The sequence below is a fragment of the Bos indicus x Bos taurus genome, chromosome 16 (assembly GCF_003369695.1).
Source record: "Bos indicus x Bos taurus breed Angus x Brahman F1 hybrid chromosome 16, Bos_hybrid_MaternalHap_v2.0, whole genome shotgun sequence".
NCBI lineage: Eukaryota > Metazoa > Chordata > Mammalia > Artiodactyla > Bovidae > Bos > Bos indicus x Bos taurus.
Window position 1 is genome coordinate 51,071,830 of NC_040091.1, and position 21,630 is coordinate 51,093,459.

At 42.0% G+C, this 21,630-nt stretch overlaps 2 pseudogenes across 1 annotated transcript; both read left to right on the plus strand.

Annotated features, from left to right (window-relative positions):
• Window positions 1-349: 349 nt before the first annotated feature.
• On the plus strand, window positions 350-9,535 carry LOC113906221 (annotated as a pseudogene). The gene is made up of 2 exons (XR_003514818.1): window positions 350-362; window positions 8,115-9,535. The product of XR_003514818.1 is annotated as a multiple coagulation factor deficiency protein 2 pseudogene (transcript).
• Window positions 9,536-14,925: 5,390 nt separating this feature from the next.
• Window positions 14,926-16,498, plus strand: LOC113906222 (annotated as a pseudogene).
• Window positions 16,499-21,630: the final 5,132 nt, after the last annotated feature.

Genomic DNA, 21,630 nt, shown 5'->3' on the forward strand with positions numbered 1-21,630 from the left:
AAGTGCTTAAGATACATCACTGAATAAAACAAATCGTTGTTGTCCTGGAACTTACTATGGGGAATAGAGGGAGAAGAGACAATAAATATAAAAAGGAAATTAAATAATAGGAACAGTAAGATGATGAAATATAAAGAGAGAGGGAGCATGTGTTACTGTTTCAAGTGGAGCATAGGCCTCAAGAAAATACTGAAGACTTGAAGGAGCTAAGGGAGCAAACTATGTGGATATTTATGCAGGAGTTTCCAGGGAGTGGAAACGGCAAGTCCAAAGGCACTCAAGTAGAAGCATGAATGGCACCTGAAGAGTGGCTGAAACAGAGTGAGCAAGGCAGAGAGTATAGAAGAGGATGGATGTCAGAGGTAAGGGGAGTGAGAGGCAGATCTGTAGAACCTGGTGGGCCAGAGTGGCAAGGCTTTGGCTTTTAATTGGTGTGGAGCTGTTGCATGATATGACTTAGGTTTTGAGAAGTACTGAGAATAAAAGATCAAGGATAGAAGCAGAAGTCTAGAAAGGAGGCTCTTTGAGTAATCCAAATGAAACACGAGAACATCAGTGATTAAGAGATCCTGGATAGATTTTTTTGAAAGCAAATCCAAGAGGACTTTTTGATGGGTTGAATATACAGTTAATAGAAGGGGGATTCAAGGATGAGCCTGAGGTTTTTAACCTGGGCAACTAAAAAGACTGAGTTGCAATCATCTGAAATAGGGAGCACTAGATAGAACAGTTTTCCAGGGGAATATTAAGAGTTCAGTTTGGGACATGTTCAACTTGAAATTTATTAAATATTTAATGGAGACATTAGGTAAGCTGTTGGATATGTCTAGTTCAGGAGGAAGTTCTGAAGATATGTTATTATATAAAATGCATAATGTGTGTGTGTGTGTGTGTGTGTATTTTGGAGTTGTCAGCATGTAAATGGCACTTAAAGCCTGAAACTTAATGACATCTCCTAGGGAATAAGTGTAGATAGATACAGAAGGAAAGAGAACCAGGAAAGCCCTGAGACATTTCTCACTTAAGAGGTCTCAGAAGAAAAGAACTTGCAGAGCAACTGTGTAGGAACAAACCAGTTAGGTAAGAGGAAAACCAAGAGATGAATAGCGTCCCGGAAGTTAGGTGAAAATATCTGAAGGAGGAGGAAGTGATCAACTGTGGAATGCTGCCGAGAGGTTAAAGTGAGGCCTGAGAACTCACCCTTGGAGCAACGTGGAGGTCAATGGTGATTTTGGCAAGAGCGGTTTTGGTGGAACAGAGGGGGCAAAAGCATGACTAGACTGGGTTGCATAAAACAAAAATTAGTATATGAAGTCTGACCTTTGGAAAAGTACTACAGTGGAGAGTACTACAGTGGAGTGGATTTGGAGAGAGAGATGCTAGGGACTATGATGGTACAAAGTACTGTTAATTTCAAAGGTTCCTGGATCAGTGGGAGAATCAGAAACAAAACCTTTAGGCTTCTGGAAGAATTGTTACACTCTCAAGATGTGGTCTGCTGCTAGCCTCATATCTGTTCCATAATAATCTGAGTAATACACAATTTCTTTGGGAAAGAACACTATCCTACAAAATCTGAAAATAGAACTTGGAATTTGGTCATTACTTAGAAGAACTTGGTTAGTAGGACAAAGACTAGCAGAGATTTTCCTGGGTTTTATATAAGCACTGATGCTCACCAGTGGTCTGAGGCAATTCAGCCAGCCACACAGTGCTTAGAAATGCTACAAGGTTAAAAAAAAAAAAGTGCTACAAGGCAGACTTTACCCTGGTTTCTCAAGTGTGTACTTCAGTAATTACCGATGAGTTTGCAGCTTTTGTAGGATTTCCTGTAAAAGTACTAGAACGATGGTGACAAACTGACTCCATCACAAGACTGGTAATACCCTAGAAATTAAGTGCCCAGAAATTTCCTTTTTTTTTTTTTTGGTTGCACTGGCTCTTTGCTGCACCAGGGGTTTCTCTAGTTGTGGTGAGAGAGGGCTACTCTTCGTGCAGTGCATGGGCTTCTTATTGCAGCGGCTTCTCTTGCTGCAGAGTTCAGGTTCTGAAGTGGGAAGCCTTCAGTAGCTGTGGCGCACAGGCATTCGTTGTTCTGCAGCATGTGGAATCTACCTGGATCAGGGATCGAACACGTGTCCCCTGCACTTGCAGGTGAATTCCCATCCACTGTAAAAGTCCCAGAAGTTTCCTTTTAGTAAGTTTTCTCCACCTGTCATATTGGAGCCTGCTCTAGTTCCCCAATGAACAACAGTTAACTAGTTTTGCTATGTGCTTTATTTGAAAATGTGTTTATCATCCTGGGCTCAAGCTCCACCTTTAAAATCCTGTGTACTGATAAATATAGATATTAACATTTTTTACCTTCAGCTGTATTATCTTATTCCTACTGTATTGTATTATTGTATTATCTTATTCTTATTGGAACATGTAATAAAACATAGCTAAAATTACTATGTATATTTTATCCTGGAACATTTATGCCTAGTAATTGTTGAAACAATTTCTACTTTGAAATATCAATTTGGTTGAAGCTTAGTATATTATGTAGTTTAGTTTATATTTTCTAGTTACTCCCTTATATTAGCACAGACTATACTTCCATCAGTTCATACTGGTTTGTACTGGTAAGTGATTCACTTAGGGGCTGAGGAAGACTGTCTCCCTAGAATGGAATATCAGAATTCCAGGGATTCTGATATATCTGCTTTGTGAGACTTTTCTCATACCTTCTGAGAATCACTGATATGAAACTGAAAATATAACAGAACAAAAGACCACTTCCGTAACAAATCAGTTGACTTGAGGTGTATTTCTGATGGTATGAGTGCCTCAATTGCTGGTGTGGAGAATAGGCCATGAAAATTCGATTTCCTTGAAAGGTCCAAGAATACTATTTTTTTAAGTGGAAGGAAAGTAAAAGTCGACTCTTTGCGACCCCATGGACTATACAGTCCATGGTGTTCTCAAGGCCCGAATACTGGAGTGGGTAGCTGTTCCCTTCTCCAGGGGATCTTCCCAACCCAGGGATCGAACCCAGGTCTCCCACACTGGAGGCAGATTCTTTACCAGCTGAGCCACGAGAGATGCAGTTGCTTTAAAAAAAAAAAAAAAAATATATATATATATATATATATCTCATTTCTTTTTAAAAAAATGTTTATTTGTTTTTGTTTATTTATTTATTTGGGTGCATTGGGTCTTAGTCACAACATGTGGGATCTAGTTCCCTGACCAGAAATTGAACCTCCGGCCCCCTGCATTCAGAGCTTGGAATCTTAGTCACTGGACCACCAGGGAAGTCCCTATATCTCATCTCTTTGAAAAAGCGTGAGTGATCTAGTCACTAAGTCATGTCTAACTCTTGCGACCCCATGGACTGTAGCCCACCAGGCTCCTCTGTTCATGGGATTCTCCAGGCAAGAATACTGGAGTGGGTTGCCATTTCCTTCTCCAGGAGAACTTCCTGACTCAGGGATCAAACCCGGGTCTCCTGCATTGCTGGCAGATTGTTCACCAGCTGAGCTACGAGGGAACCTTAGCATCCGTTTTACTGGAGAAACTGAAACTATTGGTGCAAATATCATGCTGGATATTTCTAACCATTGGGTATAGTTCTGCTTTTTGCAGAAATATAAAACCAGTTTGTGTGTGTGTGTGTGTGTGACAAGGCATCGGAATACTTGAACTTACTTAACTTCATATGAAACATTCCTAGTTCATTTATTCTGCATCTGTTCAATAAATACTTATTTGACTTACAAATTAGAGAATAGGAGTTTGCTGCAAAAGGAAAGAAGAAAAATGGAGTGATCACTGGTAAGGGGTGAGTGGCTGGGGGAAGTGGGATTGAGGAAGTTTGTTTTTAAGGCAGAAGAAATTACAATACTTTTTTATTTTTTATTTTTAAAACAACACTATATTTTATCTTTTTCTGATACATTAGAGAATGGCAGTGTGTGGGAGAGAGTTGACTGGATACATGTCCTTAAGTAGAGAGGAGCTGCCTCTGTGAAGGAATTGACTGTAGATGGGAGTATAAAAGAATTGATCTAGTGAAAGACCAGAGGCTGGAATGTATGGGAGCAAATACTGGCAAGCAGATGTGGCTGAGCAAATCTATACAAGGAATGCCACTACAGTACTAAGAGACAGTGTCCAGTAAGTTATCTGTGCTTCATTTTTCCAGCTGAAGATGGAAATGATGATACAGTACATCCATCCAAAGGTTTTGGATTTACTTTCTATAGTCTTAGGCAAATCACAAACATTTTTGGCAGGCTCTTCATGTGTTTTATTTTCCACTGAATGGTCATTGTCTAAAGGTGTCTGGCAAACAGTAGCCATTCAATAAATATTCATTGAATTAATTTTTGGAAATGAAGCTGTTAAATAACTATACTATGCATGCCATACCCACCCACAGTATTGTTCTGAAGACCCAGTGAAAGGAGAGAATGGATGTAAAAGTGTTTTGTAATCTGAGAAATGCTATTGAAATCTAAGATATGCTAGGGAGACTTGGAGTAAAGTCCACTGAGTTTTTTACTTCTTAAATGAGAAATACAATATAAATAGGAAACAGAGTCACAGTTAAGTTGGATTTTTTTCCCCTCTTTGAGGACTGTACCAATACCTAAAGATTCTGTCAACTGGTTTGAAATTTAAAAATGGAATACAACATTACACAAAATAGGATTTGATCCTCTAAAGCATGTAACATTACAGAACTGACAAAAATACACAAAAGCCAGAAAACCAAAGCCATCTAAGTCAATTAGCTTTATGTGAATGTCGTAAAGTAAGTTCCAAGTTATATTTACAATACTGGGCACTTGAGTGGTATAATACCTCTGTTTTCTTTTCCTTCTTCCTGTCTTTGTTTTATTTTCTGGTAGTTTGTAATTTCCAAAGTAAATACAGTATTAGAGTTGTGGATTTACTTTTCTTAGTGACAGAATAAAGATTTAAACAATGATATTTCTGCTGAGGATTTCTTAATGTACCCTAAGTCACCAGATTATTTTCATGATAAGTCTGTAAGGTCTTCCCACATGTTATAGGATTGATCTGGACCAAAATTCTAACTGGAAAAAATAAGAACAACAACAAAATCCCATTCAGTGCAGTTCCATATTTTTATCATTCCAGGAACTAAAAATATACTTAATTGCTAGAGTTTGAAAGCAATTTCCTATATGCTAAAGTTTTATTCCTCGGAGATGCCCTAATCTTTGTTCCTGAGCAGGAGAGTGAATCAGTTCATGCCATCGTTTTCAATTTTTTATCATCACTGGTGATTAGATATTACATAATTAACAAAGGTCATACAAGAGGATTCAGTGGAATACTTTGGGTTAAATTTAGGAATTAGACATTAGGAACTCATTGGGATTCCCAGTAGTGTTTTAAAGTATCGCAGTACAGGGATGCTTAATTAGACTACTAGCTTAGTTCCTGCTGTTACCCAGGCTTTTGTGATTACTTAGAAAAAATGCTCAGTTCTCAGAAAATCTCAGAAGTCAAGCTCAGGCTGAGGAAAATATTTGCTGAATAATACAACTCAGTCCCCTTCCTTGTAAAGACGGAAGTGCCATCTGTGTTTTTCTAATTAGCCCCACCAGATTTCTTCCAGGCGTGATTATGTGTCATGAAGCTAACTATTCTGCCTCTGAGGATTTATGCATTCTTGGGGAAATTTCTCTAGACCATCTGATGTGATAGTCTGCCTAGACAGGTTTCATGTGGCCCAGTTCTGAGTCACAGTGAAGGACTGTGCCACCTGGCCTTAACCTACTTTTTCCCTCTGCCTCCTCAGTAAACAACGGTGGTGACACCATGGAAATGTATCTGCCCTCACAGTCACACCAGCCATCTTGCATCTTCCACAGGGCACCTTTTAATCTGTAGGGTTTTATAGCCCTTTGCAAATATTAATTATACTTACTAAATACCTCATACTAGGCTGCAAACCTCACTAGCCACATGTTATGATTAGACCTCACCAAAATGAAGAGATGGAAGCTCTTCTTCAGCCCCCTCAGAACGAGTACAAATCTGGGTCATAAGCATAGCTCCACTCACCTACTTAAACCATCCCTAAGGCTCCAGGAGGACTAATTTCCTCTCCATGTTTCCACAATACTCAGAAAGTAGAATTGGTTTTGTTTTTTTTTTAATGTGTGGGTGGCAGATTCTTTACTGTCTGAGCCACCAGACAGTAAAGAATCTGCCTGCAATGTGGGAGACCTGGGTTTGATCCCTGTGTTGGGAAGATCCCCTCCTGGAGGAGGGCATGACAACCCACTCTACTATTCCTCTTAGTCTTCCCTCAATACTCAGAAAGCTTTTTTTTTTTTAACGTGTGAGTGCTTTTCTCTTAAATGCCTACTTTGGTTTTGCTACCAATTTGCCTTCCTTCAATTCTAGCTACATGTAGATATTTTCTGAGCTTGAACTCACCTTTGGCAATTTGTCCAAAAAAAAAAGAAAATTTTAAATATCTTATACTGTACTAGTATGTATGCATGTCACCATCAAAAGCCACTTGGGACCTTTTTGACTTGCTTTTTTTCTTTCTCTTTTTTTAAAGACATAGCTGTACTCTATTTTGGTTATTTCTTGGAAAGGTTGCTCTCTGGAGTCACATTAGCCAGTGCTGCCCTCTCGAGGTTACAATGCAGCGTGCTCAGTCACTCAGTCGTGTCCAACTCTGAAACCCCATGGACTGTAGCCCGCTAGGCTCCTCTGCCCATGGGATTTCCCAGGCAAGAATACTAGAGTGGGTTGCCATTTCCTTCTCCAGGGGATCTTCCTGACTCAGGGATTGAACCAGTCTCTTGCATTGCAGGCAGATTCTTTACTACTGCACCACAGATGCAGTGGCCCCTACTAAAACCTAGGTTAGGCTTGCAGGTGAGGAGCAGACAGGCACATAACAGGTCCAAGCAGTCATTGTCCTGATACACCGAGAAGCTTTTGGGTACCATCTTTCATGTGATGGTACAGTGAAAAGAGCACTAACCACTGAGGTCTTATTTCAACCTCTGGCTGATGGTGTGACCTCAGGCCTATCATGTCTTTGTGTCTCAGTTCCCTACCAATAGAATGGGAATGTTTGTCTAGTGCAGGGGGTCAGCCAACTTTTTCTGTGAAAGGCCAGTGAATACTACTGTGAGCTTGGTAGGTCATTTTATCATTGTGACAACTCTGTTGTTGTAGCTCAAAAGCAACCATGGACAAAATGTACACAAATGAGGGTGGAGGTGTTCTGAAAAACCTTTATAGTGGACACTGACTTTTGAATTTCATATAATATTTACATGTCGTGAAACATTATTCTTTTTCCAATTTTTTTGAATCATTTAAAAATGTTCAGTTCAGTCACTCAGTCGTGTCCGACTCTTTGCATCCCCATGGGTTGCAGCACGCCAGGCTTCCCTGTCCATCACCAACTCCCGGTGCTCACTCAAACTCATGTCCATCGAGTCACTGATGCCATCCAACCATCTCATCCTCTGTCGTCCCCTTCTCCTCCCATCTTCAATCTTTCCCAGCATCAGGGTCTTTTCCAATAAGTCAGTTCTTTGCATCAGGTGGCCAAAGGATTGGAGTTTCAGCTTCAGCATCAGTCCTTCCAATGAATATCCAGGACTGATTTCCTTTAGGATTGACTGCCCAAGGCCTCCTTGCTGCCCAAGGGACTCTCAAGAGTCTTCTCCAACACCACAGTTCAAAAGCATCAATTCTTCCATGCTCAGCTTTCTTTATAGTCCAACTCTAACATCCATACATGACTACTGCAAAAATGATAGCTTTGACTAGATGGACCTTGTTGGCAAAGTAATGCTTCTGCTTTTTAATATGCTGTCTAGGTTTGTCATAACTTTTCTTCCAAGGAGCAAGCTCTTTTAATTAAATGGCTGCAGTCACCACCTGCAGTGACTTGAGAGCCCAAAAGAATAAAGTTTGTCACTGTTTAAAAAACATAGAAATAAAAAAAAATAATAAAAATAAAAAACATAGAAATAATTTTTAGCTTTCAGGATGCAGGAAAAAAAACAGGCAGTGAAAAGATATGACCCAGGGCTGAAATTTGTAAACTTTTGGACTAGATCATCTCAGAGAGCCCTTCCAATATAATATTTTACAATTTAAAAAATTGAGGGAGGAAAAACGTACCGAAGACGGGAGCTGGCGAGGCTCATGCTGGAGGGCTTCGAGTCTGGGGAAAAACTGGTGGCAGCTGGTGGCAGCGAGGGTACCGGTGACCATGAGATCTCTGCGACTGCTCAGAATCCCCTTCCTGTGTGGCTTGCTCTGGGCCTTTTGTGCCCCAGGTGCCAGGGCCGAGGAGCCCGGGGCCAGCTCCTCCCATCACGGCAGCATGGGCCTGGATAAGAACACAGTGCATGACCAAGAGCATATCATGGAGCATCTCGAAGGTGTCATCAACAAACCAGAGGCGGAGATGTCCCCACAAGAGCTGCAGTTCCATTATTTCAAAATGCATGATTATGATGGCAATAATCTGCTTGACAGCCTAGAACTCTCCACGGCCATCACTCATGTTCACAAGGAGGAGGAAAGTGAGCAGGCACCAATGAACGAAGATGAGCTGATCAACTTAATAGATGGTGTTTTGAGAGACGGTGACAAGAACAATGATGGATACATCGACTATGCCGAATTTGCAAAATCCCTGCAGTAGACCCGATGTGGCCATCTCCCAGTTAAATGCAAATCTGACCCATTATAATGTGATCAGACACTTTCCGTAATGCAAAATAACTCATTTCCAAAATACTGCTTTGGTATTTTGGTAAAAACCTGTAGCAACTTGTTACACTGGGGTGAGAAAGAGAAATCAAGAGAAATAAAAAAGCAGAGGAATGGGACCTACTGTAGTCCCCAAGTACTGTTAAATATCTTATTGGACACAAGGGCTTGATAAAAAAAATCCTTTTAAGAATATTGGATGATCACAGCTGAGCACTCAGGAACTTGGATGGAGAATGCTGCTAGGCTCTTGGTTTTAATTCATGCTACCTGAAAAGTAAGACAAGCTTTTGCTAACTGGACACACTTTTCAGTAACTGAAGGAATGAAATGAATGCCAAATGTTTCCCCTGGGGCTGTCCTGTCTCTTCAGAGGAACATGGTCAGTATTCTGTAAAGTTCCCCTGGCCTAAATGATTACTTGTTCTGGTCAAGGGAGTATTTATTAGGCTATTCAAAGCCACAGATCAGAAGAATGTCAAATTGTTGAGCTAGCCAGAGTCTAAGATTCTGTATCTCCTGGGACTTTGGGAACACCACACCACTGACCTAAGTGATTCACCTTTTTCAGTTTTTCAATATTTCATAATAGTACTGCCACATCCTTACACCATCTTTTATGTCTTCTTCAACCAAGGAGAGACCTCAATTCTAAAAGTGTTCTCTACTTCTCATCATTAGCAAACATTTTAGCTTTCTAGGTATTTGTATTTAACTCTTGTTTCTAGGGTTTTGTTTTTGCAGTTTAGAAACTCTTAAGAATGTAAGGACTTTATCCCTTCTGCTTGATACAGCAGAGGTGAGCTACCAGCCAGTCTAGCCTAAGTGAAAAGTGGAAAGATTCTTCACCAAGCATGGTGATTAACCTGATACACGTGAGATCTAGAAGGAATGTTGTTTAAATTACGTCTTCTGCCTGAATACGTGAATTCTTTCAGATCAGCGAAAAAGAAGCCTAAAAACTCTTAAAAGTGTGAATCTCAATTGTAACTGAAAATCAGAAGTGGCTGCAGATTATAAGTTGGTTTATGGAATGTGATGGATATGCTGTGATAGGAAACCTGAAATGATGGTTGAATGGGTTAAAAAAAAAACTGCATAAAATTTGCTGTAAGATATATAGACTTATTTTCTGTTAAAGTATTCTTATAAGAAAAATAAGTATTTGTAAAAATGGTTTCCTGTGTCAAGTATTTGTGCAATCAGAGCTGAATTGTAAACTATTCTTGTAATAACTGGTTATTTTGAAAGATTTATATAATGAATTCTGGATATATGACCAATAAAACTGATGAAATGCAAAAAAAAAAAAAATTGAGTAAACTGTAGTTCCTTTTCATTTCTTTTTCTTGAAGGATGATGCAGGACATGCGTGTTTTGTGTGATATGAGGGACATCAGAAGATATTTTGTCCCCAAAAAGATGCCTGCCAACTTCACAGTGCTGTGCTGTGCTAAGCTGCTTCAGTCGTGTCTGATTCTTTGCGACCCCATGGACTCTAGCCCACCAGGCTTCTCCGTCCATGGGATTCTCCAGGCAAGAGTACTGGAGTGTGTTGGGGTCAGCCTCAAATACTAGCAGTTCTACTTCTAGAACTGCACTGGCCAAAACTGTCCAAGATACAAATCGAACCGAGTACTTGAAATGTGGCTAGTTCAAATTGAGATGTCTTATTAGCATAATATGCTTACCAGATTCTGAAGACTTAGAATTTAAACTATCTCATTAGTATTATATATTGTGATTATAAGTTTTTAAAATATTTTTGATATATTGAATTAAATATATTAATTCACTCTGTGCCTTTTTATTTATAAAATGTAGCTTCTAGAAAATTTAAAAAATTATATTTCTACCAAACCGCACTGTTCCAGAAGGTTACCAGATCCATGGATTTGATTTGGTGGCACTAGTGGTAAACATCCAAGTGGAAGATCCAAGGGATCTTCCCAACCCAGGGATCGAACCCAGGTCTTCCTCACTGCAGGCAGACACTTTACCATCTGAGTCACCAGGGAAGCCCCAGTGGTAAAGAGCCTGTCTGCCAATGCAGGAGACGTAAGAGAGACAGATTCTATTCCTGGGTTGGGAAGATGCCCTGGAGAAGGAAATGGCAACCCACTCCAGTATTCTTGCCTGAAGAATTCCATGGACAGAGGAGCCTGGTGGGTTACAGTCCATGGGGTCGCAAAGAGTCACACACGACTTAAATGACTGAGCACACATTCAAATGCAATATTCTTGCATTTGCAATAATACATTTAAATTTATCATCATTGTGTGTGTCTAGAAATGGAAAGTGGGGAGTCGAGATATGACGAGAAGTTTCTCCTCACTCATCAGCTTTTTAAAGTCCTGACTCTAACATTAGTCTTGAAATTCACGTGACAATCTTCTTTAAGGAACAAGCACTCATCTGAGGCTTCCTAGGTGGTGCTAGTGGTAAAGAACCTGCCTGCCAATTCAGGAGATGTAAGAGACATGGGTTTGATCCCTGGGTTGGGAAGATCCCCTGGAGGAGGGCATGTCAACCCACCCCAGTATTCTTGCCTGGAGAGTCCCCTGCACAGAGGAGCCTGGAGGGCTATAGTGCATGGGGTTGCAAAGAGTCACAACTAAAGCAACCTAGCACACACACACTCATCTGGAGGTCAGGATAAGTGGGTCTCAGCATAGCCTGTACCTCACTAGATAAAGGGTAAGGCATTTCACTAAGTTTCCTCAGCAACAATATGAGGATAAAAATGATCCTGCATACCTCACAGAGCAAGGAATGTGTGTGAGTTTGTGAGCTCTACAATGTCCCAACAGTGTTCAGAAAGCAAGTAGCAATGAAAAATAGCCGCCTCTAGCTTCCCACTGACTAGCAGGCTATACTCTTCCTGCAATGGCAGTGTAGCTGCTGCTGTTCTAAAATCTCCGCACCCTGATTGGCAGTTACAGAGCAAGGACCCGCCCTTCCCTCAGTGAGCTAATCCAAGCCTTCCAACTTTAGTTGTCCCAAGTCACATTTGCTGACTTATTAAACCAGACCTGTCAGTTCCAACCCCTGGAGGAGGAAATGGCAACCCACTCCAGTATTCTTGCCTGGAGAATCCCATGGATAGAGGAGCCTGGCAGGCCACAGTCCATGGGGTTGCAAAAGAGTCAGACATGACTTAGGTACTAAACAACAACAATTTCAAGGATTCCTAGAGGAGTTAAACCCACAGGCCTCCCCCAGTTGAAAAACAGTCACCATTCCTTGCAGTGGTAGGCTTTCCTGGTGGCTCAGATGGTAAAGACTTTGTCTGCAATGCAGGAGACCTGGGTTTGATCCCTGGGTCAGGAAGATCCCTGGGAGAAGGGAATGGCAACCCACTCCAGTATTCTTGCCTGGAGAATCCTATGGACAGAAGAGCCTGGCAGACTACAGTCCATGGGGTCACAAATAATCGGACACAAAATTCTGAAAGAGATGGAAATACCAGACCACCTGACCTGCCTCTTGAGAAATCTGTATGCAGGTCAGGAAGCAACAGTTAGAACTGGACATGGAACAACAGACTGGTTCCAAATAGGAAAAGAAGTATGTCAAGGCTGTATATTGTCACCCTGCTTATTTAACTTATACGCAGAGTACATCATGAGAAACGCTGGAAGAAGCACAAGCTGGAATCAAGATTGCCGGGAGAAATAGCAATAACCTCAGATATGCAGATGACACCACCCTTATGGCAGAAAGTGAAGAGGAACTAAAAAGCTTCTTGATGAAAGTGGAGAGTGAAAAAGTTGGTTTAAAGCTCAACATTCAGAAAATGAAGATCATGGGATCTGGTCCCATCACTTCATGGGAAATAGATGGGGAAACAGTGGAAACAGTGTCAGACTTTATTTTTTTGGGCTCCAAAATCACTGCAGATGGTGACTGCAGCCATGAAATTAAAAGACACTTACTCCTTGGAAGGAAAGTTATGACCAACCTAGATAGCATACTCAAAAGCAGAGACATTACTTTGCCAACAAAGGTCTGTCTAGTCAAGGCTATGGTTTTTCCTGTGGTCATGTATGGATGTGAGAGTTGGACTGTGAAGAAGGCTGAGCGCCGAAGAAGAATTGATGCTTTTGAATTCTGGTGTTGGAGACGACTCTTGAGAGTCCCTTGGACTGCAAGGAGATCCAACCAGTCCATCCTAAAGGAGATCAGCCCTGGGATTTCTTTGGAAGGAATGATGCTAAAGCTGAAACTCCAGTACTTTGGCCACCTCACGCGAAGAGTTGACTCACTGGAAAAGACTCTGATGCTGGGAGGGATTGGGGGCAGGAGAAGAAGGTGATGACAGAGGATGAGATGTCTGGATGGCATCACTGACTCCATGGACGTGAGTCTGAGTGAACTCCAGGAGTTGGTGATGGACAGGGAGGCCTGGCGTACTGCGATTCATGGGGTCGCAGAGAGTCGGACACGACTGAGCGACTGAACTGAACTGAAACAACTAACATACTTGCAATGGTAATTAAATAGGCGATGCTCATTCCTGCTCAGGACTTTTTCCTTACTGTCTCTTTATCTTTTTTCTTTTTGGCCCTGCAGGGATCTTAGTTCCCAGACCTGTAATGGAATACATGCCTGATGCAGTGGAAGCACAGAATCCTAACCACTGGAAAAGGCAAGTGTTAATTGCTCAGTCATGTCCGACTCTTTGTGACCCTATGGACTGTAGCCCGACACAGGCTCTTCAGTCCATGGGATTCTCCAGGCAAGAATACTGGAGTGGGTTGCCATTCCCTTCTCCAGGGGAATCTTCCCGACTCAGGAATCCAACCCAGGTCTCATGCATTGCAGGCAGATTCCTTACCACTTGAGCCACCAGGGAAGCCCATTGGACTGACAGGGAAGTCTCTACATGTTCTTCATGTCTATCTCCCTGATTAGATTGTATGCTTCAAAAGGGCAGGAGCTCTTCTCCATAGAAATTTACAGTTGGAAGAGATCTTAGTACTGATCTGCTCCAGCCTCTCACTTCATATCTGAATCCCCTTTATGACATCTCTGGCAGCTTCTGCCTAGGTCTCTCTCTCTTTTTAAATTCATTTTTGGCTGCCCTGGGTCTTCGTTGCTGTTTGCAGGCTTTCTCTAGTTGAGGCGAGCAGGTGCTACTCTTCCTTGTGGTGCTCAGGCTTCTCATTGCGGTGCTTCTCTTGTTGTGGAGCACAGACCCTAGAGCACTCGGGCCTCAGTAGTTACAGTATGTGGGCTCGGTAGCTGTGGCGCAGGGGCTTAGTTGCTCCACAGCACGTGGAATCTTCCCAGAGCAGGGATCCAACCTGTGTCCTCTGCATTGACAGGCGGATTCTTATCCACTGTGCCACCAGGGAAGGTCCCCTGATTAGGTCTCTTGAGGATCTCCAGTTCCAGTTTCTCTTCTTACCTAAGGAAGTCTGGCTCAGTGTAGGAATATAAGAAGATGCTATATACAACGTTGCTGAATTCATGCTACTTCTCCCTTAAGACTGAGTCAGTACTCAGTCGCTGGCTCAGTGTGGGATGCAAAAGAGGGAGAACACTGAGGAACGAACAACTTTTTGGCTAAAAATGTCGAAGAATGTTTCTAGCAAGCTTTTGCCCAGGCTGTAATCGTGGGTTGTGATTCAGCTCTTGCCTAATGTTATTAAGGTAACTGAATTACAAAACGTATACCCCCAAATCTCTTTTTTTTCTTGTTTAGTAAAGACTAGAGCCAGTAATCATTTGAGATGACATCCATCCAGAGGGCTAGGTGGACATCTTACCCATATAGCTAACATCTGGAAGGAGCTTTGCAGCTTACAAAGCCCTTTCCAATACTTCGCTCATTAAAGCTGTTTGGCAGAGGCAGCATTATCCTGTTAGTAACTTTATAAAGGAGGGACTTCCCTGAGGTCCAGTGGTTAAGACTCCGTGCTGCAGGAATCTGCAGGAGTTCTAACCTTAGTCGGGGAACTAAGATCCCACATGCCGCCTGGCGTGGCCAAAAGAAAAATAAAGTCCCAGAGAATCTGGGAGTTCTAAGTATAAAGAAGGAAACTGGGACTCAAATTAACTCCCTAGTGTGGCAGAACCGGTGTGCAAACTCAGGTCTGCAGACCTGGGTCTGCACGGTTCAATCACTATGATGATGGAGGGAGATGGCGGAGATTGGGGTGGGGGAGTTGAGGGTGGGGAGCGAGGTGAGGTACTGACAGCAGAAAGAGGTTGGGGGTGCGTGGAAAGTGTAAAGAACGGGTTTGAGGGCAGGGGGCGGGAAACGCTGGGCGACTCTGGATAGGAAGCTGGCTCGCCGCGGGTGTGGGAGCGGGCGGACGCCAGGGAGCCACGAGAGCGTGATCGGGCTGTAGGAGCTGCTGCTGTGGGTGGCTGCACGCCCGGTCGGCCTGCACCTCATCTCAAGCTCACCTCCGGGCTCCGCTTGCGGTTAGGCACCTAGAACTGGATCAGGCGTAGCCGCTGCCGCGCCGCCTCCGCCACGGTTCTAGCGCCGCTCAGTTCCCAGCTCCCGGCTGCCGGCGGGAACCGCCTTGACCACCGGCCTCGGCTCAGGAGACCGGCCCGGCCGGCCCACCTGAGGTTGCAGTAGCGCGAGGACTGCAGTTCCTTGGAGAAGCTGCCTGTGTACTTGAGCCTGGTGATCACCGAGAAGGAGCAGGAGCCCAGCTTCTCCGACATCGCAAGCTTGGTGGTGCGGTCTGGCGTGGGCATCTATTTCCTCAGCGTCTACGACCACCAGGGGATTGTCAAAAGAAATAATTCCAGGTTGAGGGATGAAATTTAAAACAACATCAGGAACATCTGGACTGACTTAGATTAGATAGTTCCAAATACTCACCAGAATTTGTAAAGTCATGACAAAGATTGCCATTCGCCAGCGAAAGTGCTGTCCCCAGAAGATGGAAAAGCAGATATTGTGAGAACTGCTCAAGAGTTTGGCCAGTTAGTAGTTCAGCAGCAAAAGAAATCCACAGATATGGATGCAGATATGTTAGACCATTTAGTTTGAATGATGTCCCTGATCCTGATTTAGTGTTGAAGTTTGGTCTGAGGACAGCACACTAAGCTTTCTGCACTAGCATATCAGGGTGATAGAGCTTGTCTCTTTGCCTTCCTACCTAAACATCAGTTATGAGGACTTTTTCTCTGCCCTCCGTCAATATGCAGCCTGTGAACAGCATCTGGGAAAGTAGTGATCCTTGGTTGTGTAATTTGATTTTTCAGGCTTTCAGAGAAAAGGACTCAGGTGGCTTTGATGTGGACAAAGCACCTTTGAAACTCTGCACACACCAAGTTTGTTATTCTCATAATTAATCAACAAACACACACACAAAAATAGTGTCTCACGTGAAAGTAAGAGCACGTGTGAGTGAGTACCAGGGATGTGTGCCTGCATGCTGTATGGAAACAAACTCACAATTAGGACAAATATTGGAGAAGAAAACGTGTGGATTTTCACCTTTGAGCAACAAGCAATGTTTTAGGAGCTGAAATTTCATATTTAAGGCTTCAGCTCCAGCTACTTCCTTGTTTCTGTGGGTCAGGAAAGAGATGATTAAGCTGTTTCCTTGTTGTTTGGGAGGGAGGGGAATAATTTTTGTTCAGTCTTTCCTGGTGGCCAAACTTTAATTTTTAAGAATACTATAGAAGATAAACAGAGGAAGGAGCACTTCCAAACCCATTCTATGAGGCCACCATCACCCTGATACCAAAACCAAAGACAGCACTAAAAAAGAAAACTACAAGCCAATATCACTGATGAACATAGATGTAAAAATCCTCAACAAAATTCTAGCAAACAGAATTCAACAACACATTAAAAAGTTCATACACCATGATCAAGTTGGGTTTATTCCAGGGATGCAAGCATTCTTCAGTATTTGCAAATCAATCAATGTGATACACCATATTAACAAATTGAAAGAGAAAAACCATGCAATAATCTCAATAGATGCAGAAAAAGCCTTTGACAAAGTTCAGCACCTATTAAAACTCTTCCGAAAATGGGCATAGAAGGAACCTGTCTCAACATAGTAAAGGCCATATATGATAAGCCCATAGAAAATATTATTCTCAATGGTGGAAAACCTGAAAGCATTACCCTAAGATCAGGAACAAGACAAGGGTGTCCACTCTCACCACTATTATTCAACATAGGTTTGGAAGTCCTTGCTACAGCATTCAGAGAAGAAAAAGAAATAAAAGGAATCCAGATTGGAAAAGAAGTAACTCTCTCACTGTTTGCAGATGACATGATACTATACCTAGAAAATCCTGAAGATACTATCAGAAAATTACCAGAGCTAATCAGTGAATTTAGCAAAGTCACAGGATACAAAATCAATACACAGAAATCACTTGCATTCCTATATACTAATAATGAAAAATCAGAAAGAAATTAAGAAATCAATCCCATTCACCTCTGCAACAAAAAGAATAAAATATCTAGGAATAAACCTACCTAGTGGAAACAGTGTCAGACTTTATTTTTCTGGGCTCCAAAATCACTACAGATGGTGACTGCAGCCATGAAATTAAAAGACGCTTACTCCTTGGAAGGAAAGTTACGACCAACCTAGATAGCATATTCAAAAGCAGAGACATTACTTTGCCAACAAAGGTTCGTCTAGTCAAGGCTATGGTTTTTCCTGTGGTCATGTATGGATGTGAGAGTTGGACTGTGAAGAAGGCTGAGCGCTGAAGAAGAATTGATGCTTTTGAACTGTGGTGTTGGAGAAGACTCTTGAGAGTCCCTTGGACTGCAAGGAGATCCAACAAGTCCATTCTGAAGGAGATCAGCCCTGGGATTTCTTTGGAGGGAATGATGCTAAAGCTGAAACTCCAGTACTTTGGCCATCTTATGCGAAGAGTTGACTCATTGGAAAAGACTCTGATGCTGGGAGGGATTGGGGGCAGGAAGAGAAGGGGACAACAGAGGATGAGATGGCTGGATGGCATCACTGACTCGATGGACATGAGTCTGAGTGAACTCTGGGAGTTGGTGATGAACAGGGAGGCCTGGCATGCTGTGATTCATGGGGTCGCAAAGAGTCGGACACGACTGAGTGACTGATCTGAGCTGATCTGATCTGATCTGAAGGAGATGAAAGAACTATATACAAAAAATTATAAGACACTGATGAAAGAAATCAAAGATGACGTAAACAGATGGAGAGCTAGTCCATGTTCCTGGGAAGGAAGAATCAATGTTATGAAAATGACTATACTACCAGATGCAATCTACAGATTCAATGTGATCCCTATCAAACTACCAATGGCATTTTTCATAGAACTAGAACAAAAAATTGCAAAATTCATATGGTAACACAAAAGACCCTGAATAGCCAAAGCAATCTTGAGAAAGAAGAATGGAGCTGGATGAATCAACCTTCCTGACTTCAGATTATACTACAAAGCTACAGTCATCAAGACAGTATGGTACTGCCACAAAAACAGAAATATAAACCAATGGAACAAGCTAGAAAGCTCAGAAATAAATCCACACACCTATTGGTACCTCATTTTTTACAAAGGAGGCAAAAATAGACAATGGGGCATAGATAGCCTCTTCAGTAAGTGGTGTTGGGAAAACTGGACAGCTATATGTAAAAGAATGAAATTAGAACACTTTCTAACACCATACACAAAGATAAACTCAAAATGGATTAAAGACCTAAGTGTAAGACCAGAAACTATAAAACTCTTAGGCAGAACATTCAACAACATAAATCAAAGCAAGATCCTCTATGATCCACCTCCTAGAGTAATGGAAATAAAAACAAAAGTAAACAAGTGGGACCTAGTTAAACTTAAAAGCTTTTGCATAGCAAAGGAAACTATAAACAAGGTGGAAAGACAACCCTCAGAATGGGAGAAAATAATAGCAAATTAAACAACAAACAAAGGATTAATTTCCAAAATATACAAGCAGCTCATACAACTCAATATCAGAAAAACAAACAACCCAATCTAAAAGTGGGGAAAAGACCTAAATAAGCATTTCTCCAATACAGATGGCTAACAAACACGTGAAAAGATGCTCAACATCGCTCATTATTAGAGAAATGCAAATCAAAACTACAATGAGATATCACCTCACACCGGTCAGAATGGCAATCATCCAAAAAGTCTACAAACAATAAATGCTGGAGAGGGTGTGGAGAAAAGGGAATGCTCTTGCACTTTTGGTGGGAATGTAAATTGGTACAGCCACTATGGGAGATGGTATGGAGATTCCTTAAAAAACTAGGAATAAAACCAACACATGACTCAGCAATCCCACTCCTAAAGCATATACCCTGAGGAAACCAAAATTGAAAAAGACACATGTATCCTATTGTTCACTGCAGCACTATTTACAACAGCTAGAACATGGAAGCAACCTAGATATCCATTGACAGATGAATGGATAAAGAAGTTGTGCTTCATATACACAATGAAATATTACTCAGCCATAAAAAGAAATGCATTTGAGTCAGTTCTAATGAGCTGGATGAACCTTGAGCCTATTATACAGAGTGAAGTAAGTCACAAAGAGAAAGATAAGTATCGTATACTAGCACATATATATGGAATCTAGAAAAGTGGTACTGATGGATTTATTTGCGAGGCAGCAATGGAGAAACAGAGAGAACAGACTTATGGACATGGGAAGATGAGAGGAGAGGGTGAGATGTATGGAGAGAATAACATGGAAACTTATATTACCATATGTAAAATAGATAGCCAATGGGAATTTGCTGTATGTCTCAGGGAACTCAAACGGGCTGTAACCACCTAGAGGGGTGGGATGGGGAGAGAGGTGGGAGAGAGGTTCAACAGTTAGGGGACATATGTACACCAATGTTTGATTCATGTTGATGTTTAACAGAAAACAACAAAATCCTATAAAGCAATTACTCTTCAATTAAAAAATAAATAAATAAATACTATATTGACTTATTAAAGGATGTGAAGAAAGCTGAGCGCCAAAGAATTGATGCTTTTGAACCGTGGTGTTGGAGAAGACTCTTGAGAGTAACTTGGACTGCAAGGAGGTCCAACCAGTCCATCCTAAAGAAGATCAGCCCTGGGTGTTCATTGGAATCACTGATGCTGAAGCTGAAACTTCAATACTTTGACCACCTCATGCGAAGAGTTGACTCATTTGGAAAAGACCCTCATGCTGGGAGGGATTGGGGGCAGGAGGAGAAGGGGACAACAGAGGATGAGATGGCTGGATGGCATCACCAACTCGATGGACATGAGTCTGAGTGAACTCTGGGAGTTGGTGATGGACAGGGAGGCCTGGCATGCTGTGATTCATGGGGTCACAAAGAGTCGGACACGACTGAGCGACTGAACTGAACTGAACTGAAAGGATTCATTCTAGGGCTTCCCTGGTGGCTCAGCAGTAAAAGAATCCATCTGCAATGCAGGAGATGTGATAGGAGCTGCAGGTTAGATCCTTAGGTTGGGAAGATCCCCAGAAGAAGGAAATGGAAACCCACTCCAGTATTCTTGCCTGGAAAATCCCATGGACAAAGGAGCCTGGCAGGCTACAGTCCAATGAGGTTGCAAAGAGTCAGACACGACTGAGCCACTAAACAAAAAAAGGAAGAAGCATTCCGAGTCTGAGGGATCTCCAGAGGAATGGAGTTCTGTGTTGCATGCACGCTAAGTCGCTTCAGTCATGTCCAACTCTTTGTAGCCCCATGAACTGTAGCCCACCAGGCTACCCTGTCCATGGGATTCTCCAGCCGAGAATACTGGAGTGGGCTTCTATGCCCTCCTCCAGGGGATCTTCCTGACCCAGGGGTCGAACCTGAGTCTCTCATGTTTCCTGCATTGGCAGGTGGATTCTTTACCACTAGTGCTACCTGGTAAGCCCTTTTAAAGCAGGCAAATGATAATTTCTACTTTTTGCTACTATAAATAATGCTGGAATAAACATCCCCAGATATCAATGTTGGTACCTATACATAAAAGTCTGGAATATTATTTTAAAAAAAAAACACTTTTATTATTACTAAGGAAATTCATGCTCATAGTAAAAAACAGACTGAAATAATGGAAAATGAGAATCATCCCTACCTAATCCCCAGTCCCATCCCAAAGTTATTAATATTCAGTCTTACAGATTTTTCTCTACCTGCACTCAAACATTTTTTAAAACAAAAATAGTATCCTGTGCACAACATCCTGCAATGACCTTTTTACTTGCTATCTCAAAATGCTCAGGTTCATTCATTTCACAAAAATGATTGAACACTGACATTAGGAACCCAGCAATGTTCTTGACTTTCAAGAACTGACATTCTAATAGATGAGACAGACATAGACAGAAACAAACAAGAGGTAGTACTGAAAATCAAGAAAGAAATGACAGGTGATGCAAGCTAACGGGAAGGCAGTTGCTACTGTTTTAAGTCATCTTTGAGCAATTCTACCGTGTGTTTCTAATGGAGTTTCCAGCTCTTCTCTCTTATAAATGCTGCTGCCTGGAACGTCCTTGTCACATAAATTTGCATGTCTGTAGGAGCATATCCCGGTGCTTAGATATCCTCAATCCCTTTTCTATCTAGAGCTTGCAACTGTTTCCAAATCCAGGGCTGAATGGCAGTTTCAGAGATATGGGAGAGAGGGAAGTGGGGACCAGGCAGTGTGGGGGAGTGGGCACTGGGTTTGGAGTCAGACTGTAGAACAAGCCATAGCTCTGACATTTGCTCACCTTCTCTGAACACCCTCCTCGTTTGCAAAATGGGGACCATCATCTAATCTCACAGGGTTATTGCAAGGACAAAATGATGTTTTCCCTCACACTCTTTCTGGGACAGGCATAAGTATTTTGTTCTCTCACTCACCTA